The sequence below is a fragment of the Tursiops truncatus genome, chromosome 12 (genome assembly GCF_011762595.2).
Source record: "Tursiops truncatus isolate mTurTru1 chromosome 12, mTurTru1.mat.Y, whole genome shotgun sequence".
Lineage (NCBI taxonomy): Eukaryota > Metazoa > Chordata > Mammalia > Artiodactyla > Delphinidae > Tursiops > Tursiops truncatus.
The window spans coordinates 54208254-54234147 of record NC_047045.1 but is presented as its reverse complement, the minus strand read 5'-3'; the positions used below and the strand labels follow the sequence as shown (position 1 = coordinate 54234147).

Below are 25894 nucleotides of genomic sequence, written 5' to 3'. Positions count from 1 at the left end.
TCGTTGTTGTTCTGGCTAAATGATCATGTTTTATAACTTTTTCTAGCATGATTTTTTGGTACAATTTTCTCAACATGATTCGTTAGCATCAGATATAAAAATGAACAAGTCACTTTAGTCTTTTTCATCACCCTATTTATTTTGTCTTCTTAATGAGATGTATCACCACCTAACTGACTTTCACTTTCAAATCTCCTGTCCTTTTATTTTCTAGACTCCCCAATGCACCCACACATTAAGCATTCTTTACTAGAAGAATGCTACAGCTGGTTGTTTCGGTGCTTTAAACTAAAATTCTCTCTTAATAATATCAAGAAAGGAAAACTAAAAAATTTTAAGTCTCAAGAGTAATGTCATGGAAACTTTACCTGCTAGAGTGTAATGTGAGGAAGGGTAGCCTGACCTACAGACAGATTTTTTGTTACAAAAAAATCATGAGAGTCACTTATTGAGACTACCCATTGGATTCTTCAGATATATTATCAATGAATATTGCAAAATAATTCAAATGAGGAATGCATATCTTTCATTTGAAATCACCCTAAACCATTAATAAATAAATCTAAAATAAATTCATTCAGAGATACTGAACAGTACATCAATCTTCCTCCCCTGTACATACTTCTACAGATTATGAGAAGGAAAGTGAAAGTGAAATAATAAGGTGCTATGAGAGATGGTCAATGGAACCATAACTCTGCTTTTCTGAAGTACACTTCCTAGATTCAACATCACCAGAATCTCATTATTAAAAGGATCAAGGTCTACATGTAAAGATCTTGTAATAGGTCAGGCCATGCTGTAAATCCCTCTGGAATGAGGTAAGCTTATGTAGAACAGGATCATATATGTGTTTTATATTGAATGTTTTTAAAGAATGGGCTCCAATGAGTAAATCTCAAACTACTTGTTTTGAGGATGCAAAACACATAACAAAATACAACGTATCAAAATTATTATATCAAAAATCATAGTCAGCAGCATTGTTGCTGAGCCAGCTAATGAGGGCCTCTGCTCTGGATCTAACTATGCCAGGTGGCACCAATATGAATAGGAGACAAAGATGTTTCATTTCCTCCTCCTGGAAAATCATTACAGCCCATCTGCTAAGCTTTCTCGTCTCTAGTAAACATGATTTCCAGATTCTTACTTGCCCTGTTAGCAAATCTTACAGCATTTAAGAATCTCTTCTGTCTTCTAAGAACAGCTATAGCACAATCATGTCATTTACCAGCATAACCTCAAAATTTCAGCATAAATATTGATAAAATTAGAGATGCTAAAGTGGTTGATATCAAGTCACTGATAATCAAAAGATGCAAATAAGAAAGGATAGCAGTACTGTGACCTAACCAGAACTATATGAGATAATATACATACAGAGGCCTAACATAATCCCTGGCACAAAATCTAACACCTCCCATCTCCCATCTGAAACAGCCCTCAAAAATGCTTTAAACTAAGAAGACATTGAGTAGCTTTTATTTCTTCCTTGTTGATAAAATTAAATAGCTTTTGTTTTAACAAAAAGTGTTGTTCAATTATTCTGCCAACCTATAGCTTTTAATTCAAGCATTTAAATCAAATTAAACAACTGAAGTATGATCTGAATAACAGCTGGGACTATCTCAGACTCAAGACAGTTAGAATACAATTTACCTCTCTACAAAATAATTATAAACTTCTTAACTGACATGATTTACTGCTCACCAGAAACCTGAACTCAAATGTACATATTCTTCAAAGAGATACAATAATAATAAAGTAGTTCAGGAAGAATGCCACCTACTAAAACAAAAGGATGATGGGGAAAGAAATGAGAAAGTTTAATGGGAAGTTAGATACTTCTGAAATCTGAAATGGCACTTTACATTACCAGAATACATTTCGATAAGAATCTTGGCCCCAGGCAAATTGAACCATGAAAAATCAGCTCCCTGAATGTTCCTGTCAGAGGCCAGTGATGGAGGGATCCCTGTAAATTCTTAATCTGCTTTTTTTTCGGGGCAGGACAATATAGCTTTGCTGAAAGGAAGGTCGAGCTGCTGAACTTCCACAGTAGGTAACCCAGAAAGCAATCAAGCTGAGCTGGCAGGGAGTGGATTCCCACTGAACTCTGTAGCCAGGGCTTTTCTCCCCCTCTGCAGGTACCATACAGAAGGGAAGATTCCTAGGACCTGTGGCTTAATTTCTCTGGCTACGGCGCTAATCGCACGCATCTTGTAATTACTGTCTTTCTTTCTTCCTCCAGACTGTCATTCTTCTGTCTCTTTGCTCCATCCCACAGGCAGGCAGTAGCTATACAAAGGCCGAGCTAGTTAGCCAGCCACCTGAGGGAACTCTGTACCTCCACTGCGCTCACCCATGCCTTTTTTCCCCCCTTCACTTGTCACCCCTCCCAGCCTCCCTACTAAAGAATATTTAATTTGCATTCTTTCCCAGCTAACGCAGAGTTAAAGGGAATTGCTTCAATAAATGAGACGCCTGTGCAGAAAAGCCTCAGCAATCTTTGCATTAAGTCTGGATTCCTACGGAAATAACCACATATCTCAGATACAGCCAGGATACCACAAAGAGATGCCCTCAGCTTCCTCGAGTGGTATCAGAGCTAGCACAGCCATGTCATAAGCATCTTAACAAGTGTGACCTGTAACTCTTATCCCGACCTGAACACTGGAAGTCTTTTCACACTGATTTATGGCTTTTTCAATAGTCACAACTGAGAATTTTCTAGTCAAGCTTGTAAAGAAGTTATAACGATATGTGTGACTACAAAATTGAACAGGAGTGGGGCTTGTGCCTTGCCTACCAGGCCTAGTTTGCTTTCCGTGGGTCATGAACATCCTTCTCAGTCTATGTAAGTACAGGAAGAGGCTAACAAAAGAAAATTCAAAAGGCTCTGGCTTGTAGAGCCATATACATCTTTCAGTGTCATTGCTGTGTGTCTTCCTAGGACCCTGGGGTAGGTGTGCTAACTTATGTAAAAGATTGATTGGTTTCCAGTCCTGGAGCATCTGGAGGCATTGTGGAGACAGTTTATGGTAGCCCTGAAGGTGCAAAGCACCTCATACCGTGCTGAGGTGACCCCATTGGTAAAGTGTTAATTGGCTCTGAAGGGAGCCTCATCTGGTCATCCCAGATGGAGATGCAGATTTATCTCCCTAGATTGAAAATACCACAAAAATGCCAAGCCACCTTCTGAGAAGAATGGAATTGATGCTAGGCAATAACAGATTGTCAATATAATGAAAGGTTAAAGAGCAATCAAATGACTTGTACTTCCCCCATTTACTATAATGAACAAAGCTGAAGTGCTCACAGAGCATAAAAGCCACTTAACTCAACCGCTTTAATTTTGAAAAATATTTTAAATGCCCATGTCAATCAACTCTTGGGTTGTGGTCAAAACAGTAAAGTATACTCAATAATTATAAATAAGTCAGAAGGAAAAATGATGTATATAGACATAGTTTAATTCACACTAGACACCGCTTGTGTGCTTTAAGTCAATCATCTAGAGCTCGCTTAGACTAGCATATACCTCAGGAAGACATTAAAGTGCCTTAACTCTGGCTTCCCCTAAAACTAAGCCTAAGAATTAAGAACCAGTTGTTGCTTAATTTTAAATATTACTGTTTTCTTGTTAAATCTCTACCTCCTCAGGTTTGAGAAATTATATCATAAGACACCTGACCCAACATCATCAATGTAAATGATTACAACAAATCTTGATATGTGGCACTTGGCTCAGAATACGGAAGCGGTCACCTTTATGCTCAAAAAAGAATTAGAAAATAGGTAAAGCGGTGAGAATACATCCTCTTCCATTGAGAGCACCTTTCTTCAAATAATGAATTTCATTGTGGCTGGAAGATAATGATGATGACTCACAACTGTTACTTATCCCTCATCAGTCACTGAACTAAATATTTTCTGTAGGTTTATGAAATCTCTAGCATCACAACCACCCCTCAGAGTAGCTATTATTAACCCAATTCAGGTATCTAAATCTCTAAAATCTTCAAAAGGTAGGTGAAAAAATATAATAAAATGTTTCAAATATTGATACCTTTAAAGAATTTGTTATTCTGCATTACAGAGTAACATTATTTATGACTCTTTGCTGGTACAAGTACATGTCTGTTTTTCCATTTTAACACCAGACTGAACATGTGGGAAAAGAGCCACAAGTTTAATCTTTACTTAGGTGACTTGTGAACAATACTTACAATAGAACAAGCTATACTCAGCTCTTGGAGACAGATGGGATCAGCTACCACTGCGAGAACAGAGACAAGTTGGGACACAAAACCTCGACTATCCCTTTGACCCCTTTGATGTCCTCTGCACTCCAGCTTGGATTTATACAGTGAAAGGGCTGGTACGATCCTGTCTGTTACTGCTGCTTCAATATGCTTCAGGCAAGCTGGCGAGGAAATTTTCCTTACCTTGACTATTCCGCTCAATAGAAATTGTTTGGGAAAGGCTCTAACTTGAAAAGTTGATGTGGAATTTGATCAGTATGCTAGGCTCACCACAGAGGTTTAATTATTTAGCATTCTGTTTGTTCATGTGAAGAAAAATTAAATGTGTTTGTTTGACATAGTTTCTCACTGCACAGCCTCAAAAGCAACATAATAACTAAGAATGGGACAACTGAAGGCTGCATTTTCTATGACCCGTTTTCCCCTCATCCTTATATATAGGAATTCATTTTAAGAAATAGTTTCTTGTTTTTTGGTTTTATTCCATGTAGAATTAAAGTATTTCTTCACTCATCTAAGTATTCCAGAGAAATAAGTATTTAACATCTAGATGAGTTTTCTATATCATTGAAGCTTACCCCTGTTAAAGCCAAACTTTTTTAAAAACCAGTTTTGATCAACGTTTTTCTAAAACCTCCATCTGAATAATTAAATATTTTGAAATTAACTTGAGTAAGAACAAGAGAGCATTCATATATAATCAGCCATGTCCCTTGTAAAGTCTTTCTAAATACAAACTGTATACATTGAATCTAATTTTCCCAATAAAACAATAAGCCAGTTTTATATCCTTTACCAAAGGCCCAAGGTTGATTGAGGCAGCATCATGATCATGATCACTCACACACTTTAAAACAGCAACAATAATGGAAACAAAAACAAATTTAGGATGTTACAGAAACTTAAAATAATGTACTACTCTATAATTAATGTTCACCATATACTGTATTAAGCTCATATTGTTTTGTCTATAAAAAGAAAACATGAGATAAAGTAACACTTTCAATCAGAACAAATTTGGGGAGATTTTATAGCAATCATCAGGGAGGGTTTTACCAGGGACATGAGACTAGTTATAGCACTTTTTAACACAAGCTCCAGAACACATATTGTGTTGCCTCTTAACATTCTCATTGCATGTTTTTTTTTACGTCAAGTGTAGAAATTCAAAATAAAATCATTTTTTCCACCTTTGAAATAAATGTTTTTTATTCTTATACTGCCCTTTCATCAGTATAAGCAGCTTTACCTTGTGCCATGATGAAAGTGAGTACTTCATATGAAAATCATATTTGCACTCAATTTTATATCATTTGGTTACCTATTATTGAATTGCCTTTATAGGCAACTCAGAAGCATGGGATATTGAATTTAACCGTAAGTCCACAAAATCAAAAGTCTTTGCCTCTTAGTGAGGCACTTTTGTACAGACATTTTAAAGAACTATTAAAGCTCAGTTATGTTGCGTCGTTCTAAAGTACTGAATTATTATGAATAGTCCAACCAGACCACAGAGCTGGATAGCCTATGAGAGGCATTAAAGGTAAACAGGAGACAGTTTTGGGGGGGTTTGTTTGTTTGTTGGCATTCCTGTTCACATCTTTTAAAAAATTACATTTTGGGGAACTTCCCTGGTGGTACAGTTGTTAAGACTTTGCCTTCCAGTGCAGGGGGTGCATGTTCGATCCCTGCTCGGGGAGATAAAGTCCCACATGCCTCAGGCCAAAAAACCAAAAATATAAAACAGAAGCAATATTGTAACAAATTCAGTAAAGACTTTTAAAAAAATGGTCCACAATAAAAAATAAAATTTTGTGATTATAATGGTCTAATTTTGAAGATGATTCCTCAAAAAGGAAACAAGGTAAATGCCTTAAATACTTATATACCTAAAAAATATTCACAGATAATATCAAGAATCAAGAAGGAAACAGACCAGTTAACTTAAAGCTAGTATCACTAGGAATCCTTGACAAACTAAATGCCCAGCTGCAGAAGCCAAATAAGTTAACCATTCAGCCACCACAGATTGTCAGGGGGTGTTTCCAGAAAGAATCACAAGGATCTATAATCCCTTATAGAGCCATGAAAGTATTGAAATCAAAGTACTGGTCCTATGCACTGCAGATATATACTGTTTTAATTCCTGTACAAGATTCCAGACAACCATGTGTTAAGTTAAAAAAATTCTGTATTTTTGAAGATGGTACAAGAATTTGGAAAATATCTCCCTAATCTTTGTCTTTGAGGGAACAAATCATTCTAAAACACAAAGGAAAAAATAAACCAAGACAAAGGCCAAAGAGAAAAAATTCAGAAGTAGCAGAAAGAATAATCAAAGTCAAAAAGTTTGAGAGTGAAGAAATGTGACACTATGACAGATATAAAAGCAACTGAGGTTAAACAATATTAGAGAAAAAGTATGACAGAAATCCCTAACCTCCAGTTATGGCAAGACAGAGGTATGCCTAAAGTTCTCCTGCTAAAAATATACAGAAGTGCAAAAAATAATAATATAAAAGTACTATAATTATTTTGCTGAGTTTTCAAGAAATAAAGGGGAATACCTAGGCTAAAAGGAAAAACAGAAAAGGAGGAACTGAACACAGTAGCAGTCAGCTACATCTGTGATTTCTATAATACAAGGTGGTGAAATGTAGGTGAGAGGGTTAACATGGGGGTGGTAGTCAGTATTTCTCACCCAAAGCTTTTGGTTGTAAAGTTTACATGTGAAGAGGAGAAGAGACATTGTACCCCGCTGAGGGAGGAGTTGGAACACATGAATAAAGGCAGGACCCTCAAAGGGACACGTCCTTGGTATAAGGATGGACCAGAGAAATTGTGTCCACCACCACTGGGAGATACTGAGGTAGATGTTTCTGTCATGACTTTGGATGGCCAAAATAAAATTAAAAAGTAATAAAAATAAAAGCTTCTCTGAGAATTCTGTACATGTGCCCCATGTTGACTTGAAGTTTAAATTATAATCTCTTTATGATCTGGAAAACCTTAAGTCAAGAAATGAATTTTTAAATTTATTTTGGGCTCATAATAGCACTGAGGCACGTGGCAGAATGTGAAGCCACTTCAGAGTGATAAACCATTAATTCAGGTCACACACAATTCCCACTGATAAAGTCACAGTGCACATAAGTCCACAATTAAAAATCAAAAAATGCATAAGAAAACAAACACATGATAATGAGCTAGAGTAACAGAAAAAAAAAACAAACAACCAAGGGGATTAAAAATTCAAGAACTTGAGATGGCAAATAATCAGTTAGATATTATAAAATGTGTTTTGTTTTTCCAGTTTTATTGAGATACAATTGGCATACAGCCCTGATAAGTTTATGGTCTACAACATAATGATTTGACTTACATATATCATGGAATGATTATCACAATAGCCTCATAAACATCCATCATCTCATATATATGTACGTTAAAGAAATAGAAAAAAATTTTTCCTCACGATAAGAATTCTTAAGACTTACTCTTAACAGCTTTCATTTATAATGTACAGCAGTGTTAATTATATTTATTATGTTGCACATTATATCCTTAGTACTTCTTTATCTTATAACTGGAAGTTTGTACCTTCTGACTGCCTTTATCTAATTCCCCTTCCCCCCACCTGGCCTCTGTTAACCACAAATCTGATCTCTTTTTCTATGAGTTTATTTGTTTGTTTGTTTGTTTGCTTGTTTTTGAAGTATAATTGACCTACAACACTGTTAGTTGGTACACAACATAGTGATTTGATATTTCTGTACATTTCAAAATGGTCACCACAATAGGTCTAGTCATCATCTGTCGCCATACAAAGATACTACATAATTATTGACTATATTCCCCACACTGTACATTTCATACATATGACCCATTTGTGACTGAATTTTTTTTTTTTTTTTTTTTTTTTTTTTTTTTTTTGCGGTATGTGGGCCTCTCACTGTTGTGGCCTCTCCCATTGCAGAGCACAGGCTCCGGACGCGCAGGCCCAGCAGCCATGGCTCACGGGCCCAGCCGCTCCGCGGCATGTGGGACCTTCCCGGACCGGGCCACAAACCCGTGTCCCCTGCATCGGCAGGCAGACTCTCAACCACTGCGCCACCAGGGAAGCCCCCTGTGACTGAAAATTTTTATCTATTAATCTGCCTCACCTATTTAAAAAGTGTTTTGAACAAAGACATAAATAAAGGAATTGTAAAAGAAAGCACATGTACACACATGCACAGAACTCAGAAATAGGAGCAAAGAGATGTGAAAAGGACAAAGAAAGCCCTACAAAAGAAAGATGGCCACTGAAATTTAAAAATAAATAGCAGAGTAGACATAGTTGGAAAGAGGATTAATAAACTGGAGAAAACAGTTCTGAGGAAATTACACAGAACAAGTACAGAAAGATTAAGAGACAGTAAACACAGAAGAATTTAAGAGGTATGGAACATAAGATGAAAGGATCAGCTTACTTCTAATAGAATTTACAGAAGGAGAAAAGAGATAAATGATAGGAGAGAAAATATGTAATGAGATAATAGCACAGTTTCAAGAAGGAGCACAAGTCCTATATTGCATAAATAAAACTGAGTTCCTTTCTAGACACATTGTAATGAAACTACTGAAAACCAGAAAAGGTGTTAAAACAATACTGAGATAAAATAAAGATTATACATAAAATAATATTTAAATTCATAACCAATTTTTTACAGCAAAGTAGAGAGCCAAAGACAACAGAAAAATAACTTCATAACACTGGTGGAAAATACCTGTCAACCTTGAATTCTACAACCATATAATAATTGTCAGTTACTATTGAAGATAAAATTAAGATGTTTTCAGTAAAGACTATGCTTGTTATTAATTATGATCACCAAAACCTGCTAAAGAATGCACTTCAGGAATAAAGAGAATAAAAGAGAGAATTCAAATTAACAAAATACAAAATGAAAAACTAGAAAATATCCACAAACACAGCAATTAAAATAATAATAAATATTACGACACAACTATAAGCCAAAATTGGTTTTGTGAAATCCAAAGGAGTAAACAGAGACTCAGTGCAGATCACTTAACCAGTTTTCTGGGTAAAAGAAAACTCACAAATATTAATCAACCCACAAATATAAATATTCCCCTCCACTCTCAGTAACCACCTAGAAAATATAATAAAAACTAAGATGCCACTATCAAATGCAACAAAACAATAAACCATCTACAAATTAATACAGCAAAAATCCTCATGGAGAAAATTTTTAAAATCTTTGAAATGGCATAGAAGTGGTTCTTAATAAATGGAGAGATACAGCAGTCATATAGAGCTACTTGCATCTCCTAGCCCATGAGCCTGACACTCTTCATGTTTTTGTGTTTTTTAACTGATGTATAGTATTCGATTACAGGAAAATAGATGTTTAATTATGGGCCTATACGTCCGAACCCAGTACTATAAAGGTATTATCCTTGAGTTTGTCTTAAATTTTAATACTTTGATTTTCAAATTTACTTTTAAATAATGTGGAATTGATATTTTGTGTATTGTTAAGATAGATGTGTAATTTTATTTTTTTTTACTTTTGAAAAATTAGTTTTCCCAGCATCATTGATTGAATAGTTCATCCTCTTACCACTTATTTGTAGTTTCTCTTCAGTCATAAATTAACTTACCATGAAGTGTTTGTTTGTTTCTCTTTCCTTTTCCATTGGTTTTAATGTTTACTCCTGTACCAATAGCTCACTTTCTTAATCATGAAAACCTTACAAAAACCCTTGATGTTTCTCACAAATTATCCCGATCTATTTCTTCGTTTTAAAAATTGCCTTAGTTATTCTTCATCTTTAGCTCTATTTTATAAATTTTTAAGAGGAATTTATCAAATCCTCCCCTTCCCCCACAAAAATATTTTGTGATCTGAGTGAAATTACATTTAATTTATAATTAATATGGAAGGAACTCACAGCTTTAGAAGATTGAGTCTTCCAACTTGTGAACACAATATGGCTCTCCAATTGCTCAGATTTTCTTTAATGTACTCAATAATTACACTTTTTCTAGAAAGTACTTAGAGGTTTTGTTGCTATGTGAGTACTATATAACATTTTCGAATTAGTCATTACTAGTGTTTAGGAATTCTGATGATTTTATTAAATGTTGGTCTCCTGTATATGCACAGCAATCTCATTGAATTCTCTTATTAGTTCTCAACATTTGTCTGTAAGTTCTTTATATCATCATCACCAAATAATAACTTTTTTCTTTTATTTTCCAATAAACTTTCCTATTTTCTTGTTTTTGTTTTTCTTTTCTTATTATTTGGCCTAGGGACCTACACTGAAATATTTAATACAGCAATGATAGCAGGCATCCTACTCTTGCTTTTGCCTAGAACTCTTGGTAAGGCTTCAACATTCCCAATATGATGATTTTTGACAGATATATAGAATCATTATGTTGTGCACCAGGAACTAACATAGTGAGGTAGGTCAATTATACTTTAAACAAACAAATGAAATAATAGAAAAAGAGCTTAGATTTGTGATTACCAGAGGCAGGGGGTACAGGTGGGGGAAATTGGATGAAAGTGGTCAAAAAGGTACAAAGTTCTAGTTATAAGAAAAATGAATACTAAAAATGTAATTACAAGATGATAAATATAATTAACACTGTTGTACATTATATATGAAAGCTGTTGAAAGAGTAAACCCTAAGAGTTCTCTTCACAGTGAAAAAATATTTTTTTCTTTTCTTTTCTTTTGTATCTATATGAGATGATGGATGTTCACTAAACTTATTGTTTAATCATTTATTATGGTAATCATTTCACAATATATGTAAGTCAAATCTTTGTGCTGTACTCCTTAAACTTATACAGTGCTGTATATCAATTATATCTCAAAACTGGAAGAAAAACATAAAATAAAATAGCAATACTCAGCAAATGGGATCAAGGGAATTTTTTTCAAGCAACAAATGTGCTCTGAAACTGGACTGTGGGAATGGTTGAACAACTGCATAAGTTTACTAAAAATTATCAAACTGTACACTTGTAATGGGTGAATTTTATGGTATGTAAATTGTAACTCAATAAAAAATGTTACAACTAAAGGGACAAAAAGAGATGTGTTATCAAGTCATGAAAAAACATGAAGGATCCATAAATGCATATTAATAAGTAAAAGAAGCCAATCTGCAAGGGCTATATACTGTATAATTCCAACTATATGACATTTTGGAAAAGGCAAAACTATGGAGACAATAAAAAGATCAATGGTTGCCAGGGGTCAAGGGGAGGTGGGGTGGGAGAGATGAACAGCAGAGGAAAGAGCATTTTTAGGACTATGAAAATACTCTATATGGTATTATAATGATAGATATATGTCATCATACATTTGTCCAATCCCATAAAATATGCAACACCAAAAGTGAACCCTAAGGCAAACTATGGAATTTGGGTGATTACGATGTGTCAATGTAGGTTCATCCTTGGTAAAATATGTACCATTTTGGTGGGTAATGTTGACAATGCAGAAGGCTATGTATGGGGGGTACCACGGGATATAAGGGAAATCTCTGTACCTTCCTCTAAATTTTGTTGTAAACCTAAAACTGCTCTAAGAAAATAAAGTCTTAATTTAAAAAATCAGTTATTCACCATATTAAAGAGTAAAACAGAAAAACCTTATGACAATCTTAATAGATGTGGAAAAATAATTTATTAAATTCTATACTGTTAATGAAAGAACCATATGATGATCTCAATAGATTCAGTAAAAAGCATTTGATAAAATTCTATACCTATTTGTGATTTTTTTAAAAAACTTCAGTAATTAGAAATAGAAGTGTACTTTACTAATCTGATGAGGGATCCAGAAAAAATACAGTAAATATTAAAATTTGAAGGCAACTGAACAGGGGTAAGGAAACAATATCAATTATCAGTGCTTCTAGTCAACATTTTACTGGAAGCCCTAACCGGATCAATAAGGCAGGAAGGAAGATAGAGAAATGGAAGTCATTACTCAGAGATTATTTGATTATGTCTGTAGAAAACCCAGAAGAATCTACAAACTATTAAAAGCAAGGTCACTAGAAACAAGGCCAAAATATGACAATTGACTATATTTCTCTATACTAGAAATAACTGGAAGATATAATTTAATAGAAAAACAATACCATCTAAAACATCCACTACTTAGGAACACATATATAAAAACATTGCAAGACCTTCTACCTGAGAACTACAAAATATTGGTGAGAGAAAATAAAAACAAAAATAACTGGAGGGAAATACTATATACATTGATTGGAAGACTCAATATTGATAAAATGCCAATTCTCTCCCAAATTAAGTAATCCCTTTCAAAATCCCAGCAGGTTATTTTGTGCAAATTGACCCTTTATTCTAAAATGGAAATGGAAATGGAAAGACTTAATATAGCCAAGGCAATACTGAAGAAGAAAAACTAAACTGCAAAAATTATACTACTAAATATCAAAAGTTATTATAAAGCTAAAAATAATGACAGTAATGAATTAGCACAATAATAGCTAAGTAAACCAGTGGAACAAATTAGAGAGTCCAGAAACAGACCCACTCAAAAATACTAACCTGGTTTGGATAAAACCCTACTGCAATTCAGTGTAAAGGATTATCTTTTCAATAAGTGGTTCGGGGTCCATAGGAAAAGAAATTAACCTTAATCCCTATGTAATATCATATATAAAAATTTAATCAAGAACCATCAAAATCTGAATGTGAAAGGTAAAACAATAAGCCTTCTAGGAGAAAACATGTAAGACTATTGTTATGACATTAAGGTGTGCAACCACTTCTTAAACAGGATATAAATTGCACTCACCATAAAAGAAAAGATTGAGATAGTAAACTTATATCAATAAAATCTTCTATTTATTAAAAGTCACCAACGACATAGTAAAACCACAAGCCATATACTGGGAGAAAATATTTGCAATGCATATCTGACAAAATAATCACATATATATACACATATACATATAGAATGAAAGTAAATATATAAGTAAAAACAGACAATACAATAGAAAAGTGGCAAGGAGACTTCAATAGGAACTTCACAAAGTAGTATATCCAAATAACCAACAAGGATATGAAAATATGTTCAATATTGTTAGTCACCTAGGAAATGCAGGTTAATACCAAAATTTAGTACCGCTACATATTCATCATAGTACTAAAATTAAAATGACTATACCAATTGTAGTGACGATGTGGAGTAATTTGAACTCTCAAATGCTTCTGATGGAAATTTCAAATTGGTTCATCCACTTGGAAAACTGTTTGGCAGCTTTACAGCAAAATGTGCCTAACATAAGACCCAGTAATTCCATTTCTATATATTCACCAAATAAAAATAGTGCTTACTTATATCAACTACACAATTCAAAATATTCAAAAATCCAGAATTGCATATTTGAGTTCAAATAATCTGAAACCAGAGACTTCAATGAAGTATATCCCAATAAATATTAGGGCGTGGTAGAGGGAGGACAAATACAATACTGAAGTAATGAAACAAAAAACGTGGTCATAATCACAAGGGAGAAGTCCATTAGACATACTTGTAATATGTGTATGCAACAGTAGTGCAAACTGAGGCTGGCTCTATTTCACCCAATGATCTTATTACCAAGCTATGTATGGTGGTTGAAATTTTTGGTATTCTCTTGTTCCCTGGGGTAAAGAAATTTAGAGTATAAATGTTTCACCTCTGGTAAAATATAACACATTGAATGCTAATGTACTTGCTAGAAGGCACTCATCTGGCTTTAGTAGATATGCTTATTTTATTGAGCAGATCATATTTTGCCCTCAGAAATGCTGGACTGAGAAAATCAAGCTTGGTCAAATAGCCCAAGAAAACTATGCCATCCAGTAAATTTAAGAAACATGCAAGTCAACGTACATTCTCTGAAATAAAAGTTTTCTACAACTGAAAAGGCATTTAATGCTAGGGAGTTTGCCCCCAACTTTTGGGATGTTTTTAATGAGTACTTGCATAGTGTTCATCTTCCCATTCATTTTGTGGTATTTGAGGTGACCTATCAATAACAAATTAAATATATTATGATTCTAAAGAAATCAGCATTTCTTAGATTCCCAACTAAACTTTAGTGCATCATTTATTTAGCTGAACTGTCACTCAAATTAACAATCCCTATGTCTACTGGAAGTCATGAGGTAAGTGAAATGGGGATATCAAGCAATTTGTCCATGGCCACCCACACAGTTGTCCTGACTAGTATAAGTTAAGAAAGCTTTACGATTCCCTGCCCGCTGTTCATAAGACCACAAGACCGTACCTCATAAACCAAAATGGTGAAATTAAGTATCATAAATGAAAAGAATATTTTTATTTCCTCTAACCTTTTCCTTGCTACCCTGGAATTCCTTTTCTCTGTATGTCTGTGTAGATAAAAAACTTTTTTTAAAATAATAAAGTTAAATAATAAACTGGGTTTTCTTTGCCCTATCTTTTTATCTTATAAAAATGGTGGTAAAGAGGGGGGGTGGGGTTAGGTAGGAGGATAAGAAGAGAACTATAACCACCACTAACCCTTACATGTACGCTCGGGATGGGCCTCTGGTTCACACTCATGTCATCAGTGCATGGTGGGAGGTCAGTTTGGTCAGAAGAGTACTTATTTTTAAGACATTGAAAGCTATATATTAAGTGGTTGTGTAAGCAGTTAGGAAAAGCATTAGGAAAGTTTTCTCAGGATATTAAGAAAAAAAAGGGTAAAAATAAAATAAAATGATGGAATCTGGAAGACACTTCTTAAAATTATAGTGTTCTCATGTAACAAGTGGAAGATTATGTATATAGCAAAAACCTGAGAGGAACTAAGATCCAAATATAAACCCTTGCTTGCTAAAAAGAAAACCAATCCAGAAAATGGGATTTGAAAATGTAAGGGAAAGAGGTCTGTGTTCCCTTTCTCCCATACTGCTTGTCTTTCTTAATATGCTGAAGAATATTTGGGAAATAAAAGGACACATTTTAGAGACTGATAGAGTACCATCTAGAGGGGAAAAGGAAACACAGATGTGTCCCCTAATATTTCTGGGGCAGCGCAAACAGATGAATGATAATGACTACTAGTGGGAGAGAGAATTTCAGGGGAAAGGAGATGAAGATGATGGGGTCGCTTTTAATGAGGTAGAATCAAGATACTCATGGACTACCCAGGTATGATATGTATGTAGCAAGTTGGTACATGTGAGGGTCTGGAGCCCAGGACAGAGATTGGTGTTGTAGATAAAAATTGTAAAGTTATTTGTTTAGAGTTACTATCTGATGACATAGGGTAGAATGGGGTTGCCTAGATAGGAGGTCAAGTAGGAATAGAAATGGATTAAAGACTCAGAGCCCTAGGACAACCACCTTAAAAGGGAAAGTAGAGGAAGAACAGCCTATAGTGAAGAGTGGCAAGGAGAACCAGAGAGCAAAGAGATAAAACTAAATAATTGTGACACATAAACCAAGGGACACTTGTTCCAAGGAGGAAAGAGTACACTGCCTACAGCAGGGCCAGGACTCAGATGTATGCAGGATTGTCTGAGGAGCTGGTAGAAAGGGACATGAGAAGGTTTATCCAAGAGATTTTGGCTAAAGAAGAGAGGCCTTTCTTCACATATGCACCCTGTCGATAGAGAGGCAGCTGCAGAAGCCAAAGGGGTTTTCATTAGGGACTCTGAAACATGGAAGACCAGCTGGGCTGCTTTTCATGCCCAGATAACAAAGTGAGAAAGAGCCAAGAAGATGCTCCGACTTCACAAATTATAGCACGGCTGTGGGACATCTGATGACATCATCTTCACACAGATATCGAGGGTCCAAGGAGGACACCAGTAGCAGTGAGCAGTAGGTAGGGAAGTCAAGTCTCTTAAAAATGTAAATGACAGAAACCCAACTGCAGCAAACTTAAGCAACATGGCCTCTGTGGCTCACAAACTAGGAAAAGATTTGGGGACTCATACTGCTTTCAGAGCACATTTCTTTTTCTCCAACCCTAGTTTCAGCTGTCTCTATAGGGCTTCATTTCTTTATCTTCAAATGGTTTCCTCTGTGTACTACAATTATGTGCATGGATTTGTGTGTTTGTGTGTGTGCATTCTATTTGGAAGGGGGTGGAGACAGATGGCTTCTGGCAGACCTAGGTTCTTCTCCCAGTTTAATGACCTAGACAAAATATGGGTATTTGTCTTCCTACTTTATTATTTAGTAATCCCAGGGAAATCACCAATTCACTCAGATTGGCCATTTCTACTAAATACTTGTCCGACAGTTTGATTGAGTAAACTCCCCTCCCCAAATCAAGGGAGTTAGGGAGAAGCTGTCCCCGCAATGGAAGAGCTGGATGTAGAAAAATGAAATATAGGTTATTCCTGGAAACATGACCAATTGGCATCCACAGGCTGGTGAAGCCAGGGGAAGCTTGTATTAAGAGGGTTAAGTTCTGGCTGGGTCAAGTAAGGCAAGAATTGAAAAGGACCTATAGAATTAAGCAATTAATGGTCATTGTTCATCTGTAGACTAAGCAGCTTCAAGCAATGGTGAAAGCAAAAGCCAGATGGCAGTGATCTGAGGAGTAAACAGGAGGTGAGGAAGTATAAACACCACCAGAAAGGACTCTTTCTAGAATCTAGAAACTTAGCTATGAAAGAAAGCAAAAGGGACATGCAGAATCAAAAGACGATTTGGGGGAATTAATTTTGAAACATCTTTTAAATGTTATCATTTAAAAGTTTCCTAAAGCTACAGTTGACCCTTGAACAACATGGGTTTGAACTATGTGGGTCCACTTATACACTGAATTTTTTCAATAAATATGAAAAAAAATTTTGGAGATTTGTGACGATTTGAAAAAACTCACAGATGAACTACATAGCCTAGACATATTGAAAAAAATAAGAAAAAAATAGGTATGTTGTGAGTGCATAAAAATATATGTAGAACCTAGTCTATTTTATCATTTATTACCATAAAATATACACAAATCTATTATAAAACGTTAAGATTTATCAAAACTTACACAAACAGACCATACATGGTGCCATTTACAGTTAAGAGAAATGTAAAAAAAGTGTAAAGATATAATATTAAATCAAAACTGCATAAAGTTAAGTTACACACGGTACTACTACAGTAATTTTGTAGCCAACTCCTGTTGCTATTGCAGTGAGCTAAGTGTTGCGAGTATTCACTTAAAATGCTGTGTGATGATAATCATCTCAGCATGAGCAGTTCATCTCTCCAGTAAATTATGTATCACAGTAAAAACTGATCTCTTGCAGTTCTTGCATAATTTTCATTGTGTTTGAAATACTGTAAGCCTTAAATAACACCATGGGACCCAAATGAAGTGCCACTAGTGATGCTGGAAGTGCTACCAAGAAGCAGTCATGACATAAGCTGAATTGCTGGATATGTACCATAGATCGAGGTCTACAACTTTGGTTGCCTGCCATTTCAGGATAAATGAATCCAGCATAGGGACCATTGTAAAAAAAGAAAAGGAAGTTTGTGAAGCTGTCTCTGTAGCTATGCCAGTAAGTGCAAAAACCTTGTACTTTTTGCAAAATACTTTTTTACCTTGTATTGAAAATGCAGCTTTTATGTGGGAGCAGGATTGCTATAGGAAAGGCATACCTACAGTCTCTAATATGATTTGAGAAAAAGCAAAGATATTATATGAAAACTTAAAGCAAAAGGAAGGTGAAGGATCTAAAACTGGAGAATTTAATGCCAGCAAAAATGATTTGATAATTTTAGAAAGAAGTTTGGCTTAAAAAATGTCAAGATAACAATAAAAGTAGGTGCTACTGACCAAGAGGCAGCAGATGAGTTCCCAGATGTCATTAAGAAAATCATTAAGGAGAAAGGATATCTGCCTGAACAGCTTTTTAATGCAGACAAAAATGCCCTATTCTGGGGGGAAAAAATGCTACAAAGGACATTTATTAGTAATAAAGAGAAGGGAGCACCAGGATTTAAAGCAGGAAGGGTGATTCTAGGCTGACTCTACAGTTTTGTGCAAATACAGTCAGGTTTATGATCAGGACGGCCCTTATCTATAAAACTGCTAACGCTGAGCCTTGAAGGGAAAGAATAAATACCAGCTGCCAGTCTTCTGGTTGTACAAGAAGACCTGGACAATGAGAACCCTTTTTCTGGATTGGTTCAATCAATGCTTTGTCACTGAAGCCAGGAAGTACTTTGCCAGTAGGAAACTGCTTTTTAAAGTACTTTTGATATCGGACAATGCCCCTGGCCATCCAGAATCCCATGAGTGCAATTGAGTTCAATACTGAAGCCATCAAAGTTAGGCATCACACAATGTCTCTAATTCAGCCTCTAGTCTGGGGGTCATAAGGACCTTTAAGGCTCATTACACCCAGTACTCTACAGAAAGGATTGTCAATGCTGTGGAACAGAACCCTAATAGAGAGACCATCATGCGAGCCTGGAAGGATTACACTATTGAAGCTGCCATCGTTGTTACAGAAAAAGCTGTGAAAGCTATCACGCTCAAAACAATAAATTCCTGCTGGAGAAAACTGTGTCCAGATGTTATGCATGACTTCACAGGATTTACGACAGAGCCAATCAAATAAATCATGAAAGAGATTGTGGATATGGCAAAAAAAGGTGGGGTTGAAGGGTTTCAAGATATGGATTTTCGAGAGATTCAAGAGCTAATAGACACCACACCAGAAGATGTAACAGAAGACAGTTTGAGGGACCTCCCTGGTGGTCCAGTGGTTAGGACTCGGTGCTTTCACTGCCATGGCCTGGGTTCAGTCCCTAGTCAGGGAACTAAGATCTTGCAAGCAGCACGGCATGGCCAAAAACAAAAACAATAGCAAAAAACACAAAATGACAGGTTGATAGAGATGAGTGCTTCCCAACAGGTGCCAGACAATGAGTGAGGAAGATGACGAAGAAGCAGTGCCAGAAAACAAACTGACATTAGACAATCTGGCAAAAAGGTTCTAATTCTTCAGAGCCTTCTTTTACAACATGGGCCTTTCTACAATATGGGTGCTGAAACTAAAGCAAAAAGTGGAGGAAGAATTGGAACTGCATGAAAACATTTTTAGAGAAATGGAAAAGCAAAAACATCAGCTGTATCTCCATAAAGTCACACAGAGTGTGCCTGTCCCTCCTGCCTCCCCTTCGTCCTTCTCTTACACCTCTGCCATCCCTGGCACAGCAAGACCAGTCACTCCTCTTCCTCCTCCTCCTCAGCTTACTTAACATGAAGACAATGAGGATGAAGACCTTTATGATGATCCACTTCCACTTAATGAACAGTAAGTAATCATCATGCCATAGTTAATAAACTTATCTGTTGTGTATGTGTGTGAGCATCTTTATGTGAAAGTCTAATAACTGTATGGCAAGAACTGGCTGAGATGTGTTTGTACCATCCTCCTCTGCCTCACTTAAGTATTCACGTGTAGAACATCGTGTGCAAGATGTATTGAAGTGGATAACCTATCCTTACATAGGTATAAGTTGAGTGGTGTTTAATATAAATTCAATAACGTGTTGGTTTTCTCACTCCTTTGTAACTTTGCTTTCAAAAAATTACATTACCAAACCCTATGCCTCTCTCTCTCATATTTGGAGAAACTGCATATCAGCCTATCATCACAGGTAAGTTGGGTTTTTTAATGTAACAATGTTTCCAATACTGTATTAGGAACATGACTGTAATAATGTATGCCATAAAAATTTTAAAACGATTCATTTATTAGTATACAGGCTAGACTACCATGAAGCAATTGTATTGCTGCTTCTGCATTATCAATACATGTCATTATAAATTTTCATCTTATTTTTTCATTTTTGATGTCTAGTGTCAGTAATATGTATAACATCTAAGTGTTTTGTATCATATAAAACAATGTTGATGTAGGTACTGACAGACAATTCATCTTGTAAACAGATAATGTAAACTTACAGTATTGATAAGTACAGCACAGCACTATAAAATATTTTCTCTTCCTTATGATTTTCTTAATAACATTTCCTTTTCTCTAGCTTACTTCAATGTGAAAATACAGTATATAATACATATGACATACAAAATATGTGTTAATTGACTGTTTATGTTATCTGTAAGGCTTCTGGTCAACAGTAAGCTATTAATGTTAACTTTCCAGAGAATCAAAAGTAATAGATGGATTTTTGAATGTGGGAGTTGAGGGGTTGGTGCTCCTAATCTTCATGTTTTTCAAGGGTCAACTGTGCTACTATCACAATTATTTTCTTCACACATACAATTCAAACCTTTACACTTCAGGCTGTAGATTCCATTAGACTTTGCTCAAATTGTAAATGCAAAATTGAGCAAGTCATTTAACCTCTTCGAGTCTGTTTCTTTATTTGTAAAATGGAATAATAGTACTTAACACTGAGTAGTGTATGAGAATTAAATGAGATTAATGTATTATTTGCCAGCAGAGAACTCTTAAAAATGGTTCAATAATCTATCATAAATTTGCTCATATAAACGTAATATGTCATCAGCTCAGAGACTAAAAGTTGAGCATTAAAGGAAAACCATTAATAATTTTTTTCATTTTATCAAGCTCCTTTTCTATTTGTTCCCATGGAAACCTATTTTGGTTGTGATAATATACAATTTTGCCATTTATTAATGCTCTTAATAGTTACCAAGAAAGATAGTTTTTAATTCTATCAGTGATTCTTTTAGGGAAGTAAGCAAATTTTGTACTGACACTGTGCACAACTTAAGGGACAATTAGTGTTTGTTCAATAATGCATTGGAGACACAGAATGTTGGCAAAATCAAGGTTAGTGGGCAAAATGTGACCCAGAATATTGAAGACAGGCTTGAATGTTCTTTAAGTCCCAGTTGTCCTCATGTTTGGAATCTGGTAATACTATATTTTTAGCTTTTATTTCTCTAGTAAACTTCTTTGGTTTTTAATTCAGTATAGTTCCTTTTCTTGCTTCCCATATATAGAGAACTGATTTAGAAGAGCCACACATTTAAACTGGTAAGGTTTCGCTTACCCTCTTTTACCCATATGGCTTTAGATACTTCCAGAACTCTGGTTCTACTGATCAAACAGATACATGTATAAGAACAGCTACAATCAATCTCTCAACACAGCTGCCTTTAAGAATGAGAAAAGATTATCTAACTTATGAAATGTCTCCTTCAGAAGAGGTTCAAGTGCACTGATCTTTTCTCAAACTGAGATACTGTCGGTGCTGCAGTGTAAGAAAACGCAGATGGGAAATCTTACACACAATCCCAAATCAGAATTGCAAGGTCTTTGGAAATCAGAAATAGGGTTCTAATGAAAGCCATTTTTCAATCCTGAAAGTAACATATAATGTGATTTCTCTAGTAAAAAGACATTCAAACTGTATTGTCAATGCAGAATGAATTTCATGAAATCAAATACACAGTGATAGAAATAATGCCTCCAGATAAGCCATGCTAAATATTTTGGACAAAAGCACTGATTTTCTCATAATTTTGAGTCAAAATGCAGTTATAAAAAAATAGATCATCACTAACATTAATAGAAAAACTTTTAGAACCTTTCAGTAGAAAGCTAAAGGACATGCTGACCTTCATATTGCATGGCAATTAAAATTCTTCCAACTTAATATTTTAAGAAAAAATAACACTGGGAAATCATCACAAAGCTGCAATTGACTACAATGCACAAGACAAACAAATAAACAAATGTCAAACTATCCTCCAGTTAAGAGCCAATTGTCCCTACTGGGTGACCTGAACATGATTTTACCAGATAGGAAAAGTATAAGTTCTGATGGGAAAAAGTTAATCACATGTTTTGTTGTTTTGTGTGTGTGTGTGTGTGTGTCTTTTTCTTTGTTTGTTTGTTTTTTACTTCTATAGGCAAAGTAGAACATTTTACTGGCAGTAATGTAGAAAAAACAGAAATTAGAGCCAGGGATTTGAGTTGTGGTACTAGCTGTACTGCTAATTCACTATGTGACCTTGGATAGCTCTTAACATCATGATGACAATTTCCTTTTATCTATAAAATTAGGGAGTTAGGAGACCTTCAAGATGTTGGAAGAGTAAGTCATGGAGATCACCTTCCTCCCCACAAATACATCAGAAGTACACCTACATGTGGAACAACTCCTACAGAACACCTACTGAACGCTGGCAGAAGACCTCAGACTTCCCAAAAGGCAAGAAACTCCCCACGTACCTGGGTAGGGTAAAAGAGAAAACAGAGACAAAAGAATAGGGACAGGACCTGCACCTCTGGGAGGGAGCTGTGAAGGAGGAAAAGTTTCCACACACTAGGAAGCCCCTTCACTGGTGGAGATTGAGGGGTGCCAGAGGGGAAGCTTTGGAGCCAAGGAGGAGAGTGCAGCAACAGGGGGGCAGAGGGCAAAGAAGAGAGATTCCCGCACAGAGGATCAGTGCCAACCAGCACTCACCAGCCCAAGAGACTTGTCTGCTCACCCACTGGGGTGGGTGAGGGCTGGGAGTTGAGGCTAGGGCTTTGGAGGTCAGATCCCAGGGAGAGGACTGGGGTGGGCTGCATGAACACAGACTGAAGGGGACTAGTGCACCACAGCTAGCCAGAAGGGAGTCCAGGAAAAAGTCTGGAATGGCCTAAGAGGCAAGAAACAATTGTTTCAGGGTGTGCAAGGAGAGGGGATTCACAGCACTGCCTAGACAAGCTCCAGAGATGGGCGCAAGCCGCGGCTATCAGCGCACACGCCAGAGACGGGCATGAAACACTAAGGCTGCTGCTGCAGCCACCAAGAAGCCTGTGTGCAAACACAGGTCACTATCCACACCTCCTCTCCCGGGAGCCTGTGCAGCCCCCCACTGCCAGGTTCACGTGATCCAGGGACAACTTCCCCAGGAGATCACATGGCATGCCTCAGGCTATTGCAACATCATGCCAACCTCTGCCTCCGCCGGCTCGCACGGCAACCTGTACCCTTCCCTCCCCCCAGCCTCAGTGAGCCAGAGCCGCCTTATCAGCTGTTAATTTAACCGTGTCCTGTCTGAGCAAAGAACATACGCCCTCAGGTGACTTACATGCAGAGGCGGGGTCAAATCCAAAGCTGAACACCAGGTGCTGTGCGAACAAAGAAGAGAAAGGGAAATCTCTCCCAGCAGCCTCAGGAGCAGTGGATTAAATCTCCACAATCAACTTGATGTACCCTGCATCTGTAGAATACCAGAATAGACAATGAATCATCTCAAAATTGAGGCAGTGGACTTTGGGAGCAATGATATATATATTTTTTTCCCTTATTCTCTTTTTCTGAGTGTGTAAGTATATGTTTCTTTGTGTGATATTGTCTGTATAGCTTTGCTTTTACTATCTGTCCTAGAGTTCTATCTGTCCATTTTTTTGTTTGTGTTGTTTTGTTTTGTTTTTGTTTTGTTGTATAGTTTTTAGCGCTTGTTATCATTGGTGGATGTGTGTTTTGGTTTAGTTGCCCTCTTCTTTCTTCCTTTCTTGCTTTCCTTCTTTCTTTCTTTCTTTTCTTTCTTTCTTTTTTTATTACCTTTTATTTTTTTACTTTTAATAAATATTTTTTATTTAATAACTTTATTTTATTCTTTCTTTCTTTCTTTTTTTCTCCCTTTTCTTCTGAGCCATGTGGCTGACACTGTCTTGGTGCTCCGGCCAGGTATCAGTGCTGTGCCTCTGAAGTGGGAGAGCAGAGTTCAGGATATTGGTCCACCAGAGACCTCCCAGCTCTCCATAATATCAAAGAGCGAAAGCTCTCCCAGAGATCTCCATCTCAATGTTAAGAACCAGCTCCACTAAACGACCAGCAAGCTACAGTGCTGGACACCCTATGTCAAACAACTAGAAAGACAGGAACATATCCCACCCATTAGCAGAGAGGCTGCCTAAAATCATACTAAGGTCACAGACACCACAAAACCCACCACCAACGCAGACCTGCCCACCAGAAAGACAAGATCCAGCCTCACCCACCAGAACACAGGCACTAGTTCCCTCCACCAGGAAGCCTACAAAACCCACTGAATCAACCTTAGCCACTGGGGGCAGACACCAAAACCAACAGGAACCACAAAGCAGCAGCCTGCGTAAAGGAGAGTCCAAACACAGGAAGTTAAGCAAAATGAGATGACAGAGAAACACACAGCAGATTAAGGAGCAAGGTAAAAACCAACCAGACCAAACAAATGAAGAGAAAATAAGCAGTCTACATGAAAAAGAATTCAGAGTAATGATAGTAAAGATGATCCAAAATCTTGGAAATAGAATGGAGAAAATATAAGAAACGTTTAACAAGGACCTACAAGAACTAAAGAGCAAACAATGATGAACAACACAAGAAATGAAATTTAAAATTCTCTAGAAGGAATCAATAGCAGAATAACTGACACAGAAGAACGGATAAGTAACCTGGAAGACAAAAGAGTGGAAATAACTACTGCAGAGCAGAAAAAAGAATCAAAAGAATTGAGGACAGTCTCAGAGACCTCTGGGACAACATTTAACACACCAACATTCAAATTATAGGGGTCCCAGTAGAAGAAGAGAAAAAGAAAGGGAATGAGAAAATATTTGAAGAGATTATAGTTGAAAACATCCGTAATACGGGAAAGGAAATAGTTAATCAAGTCCAGGAAGTGCAGAGTCCCATACAAGATAAACCCAAGGACAAACATGCCAACACACATATTAATCAAACTATCAAAAATTAAATACAAAGAAAAAATATTAAAAGCAGCAAGGGAAAAACAACAAATAACATACAAGGGAATCCCCATAAGGTTAATAGCTGATCTTTCAGCAGAAATTCTGCAAGCCAGAAGGGAGTGTCAGGACATATTTAAAGTGATGAAAGGGAAAAACCTACACCAAGATTAGTCTAGCCAGCAAGGATCTCATTCAGATTCAACGGAGAAATTAAAACCTTTACAGACTAGCAAAAGCTGAAAGAGTTCAGCACCACCAAATCAGCTTTACAACAAATGCTAGAGGAACTTCTCTAGGCAGGAAACACAACAGAAGGAAAAGACCTACAATAACAAACCCAAAATAATTAAGAAAATGGTAACAGGAATATACATATCGATAACTACCTTAAATGTAAGTGGATTAAATGCTCCAACCAAAAGACATAGACTGGCTGAATGGATACAGAAACAAGACCTGTATATATGCTGTCTACAAGAGACCCACTTCAGACCTAGGGACACATATAGACTGAAAGTGAGGGGATGGAAAAAGACATTCCATGCAAATGGAAATCAAAAGAAAGCTGGAGTAGCAATTCTTATATCAGACAAAATAGACTTTAAAATAAAGACTATTACAAGTGAAAAAGAAGGACACAAAACAATGATAAATCCAAGAAGAAGATATAACAATGGTAAATATTTATGCACCCAGCATAGGAACACTTCAATACTTAAGGCAAACGCTAACAGCCATAAAAGGAGAAATCGACAGTAAAACAATAATAGTAAGTGACTTTAACACTGCATTTTCACCAATGGACAGATCATCCAGACAGAAAATAAGAAAACACAAGCTTTAAATGATACATTAAACAAGATG

At 36.3% G+C, this 25894-nt stretch overlaps 1 long non-coding RNA gene across 1 annotated transcript in view; it reads right to left on the bottom strand.

The window, feature by feature from the left end:
• The window catches only part of LOC141276098 (uncharacterized), a 225614-nt gene that overhangs the window by 155846 nt on the left and 43874 nt on the right, over window positions 1–25894 (bottom strand). The window contains exon 3 of the long non-coding RNA XR_012325043.1: window positions 23383–23514. This is a non-coding gene — a long non-coding RNA (uncharacterized lncRNA). The remainder of the gene's footprint in view (window positions 1–23382; window positions 23515–25894) is intronic.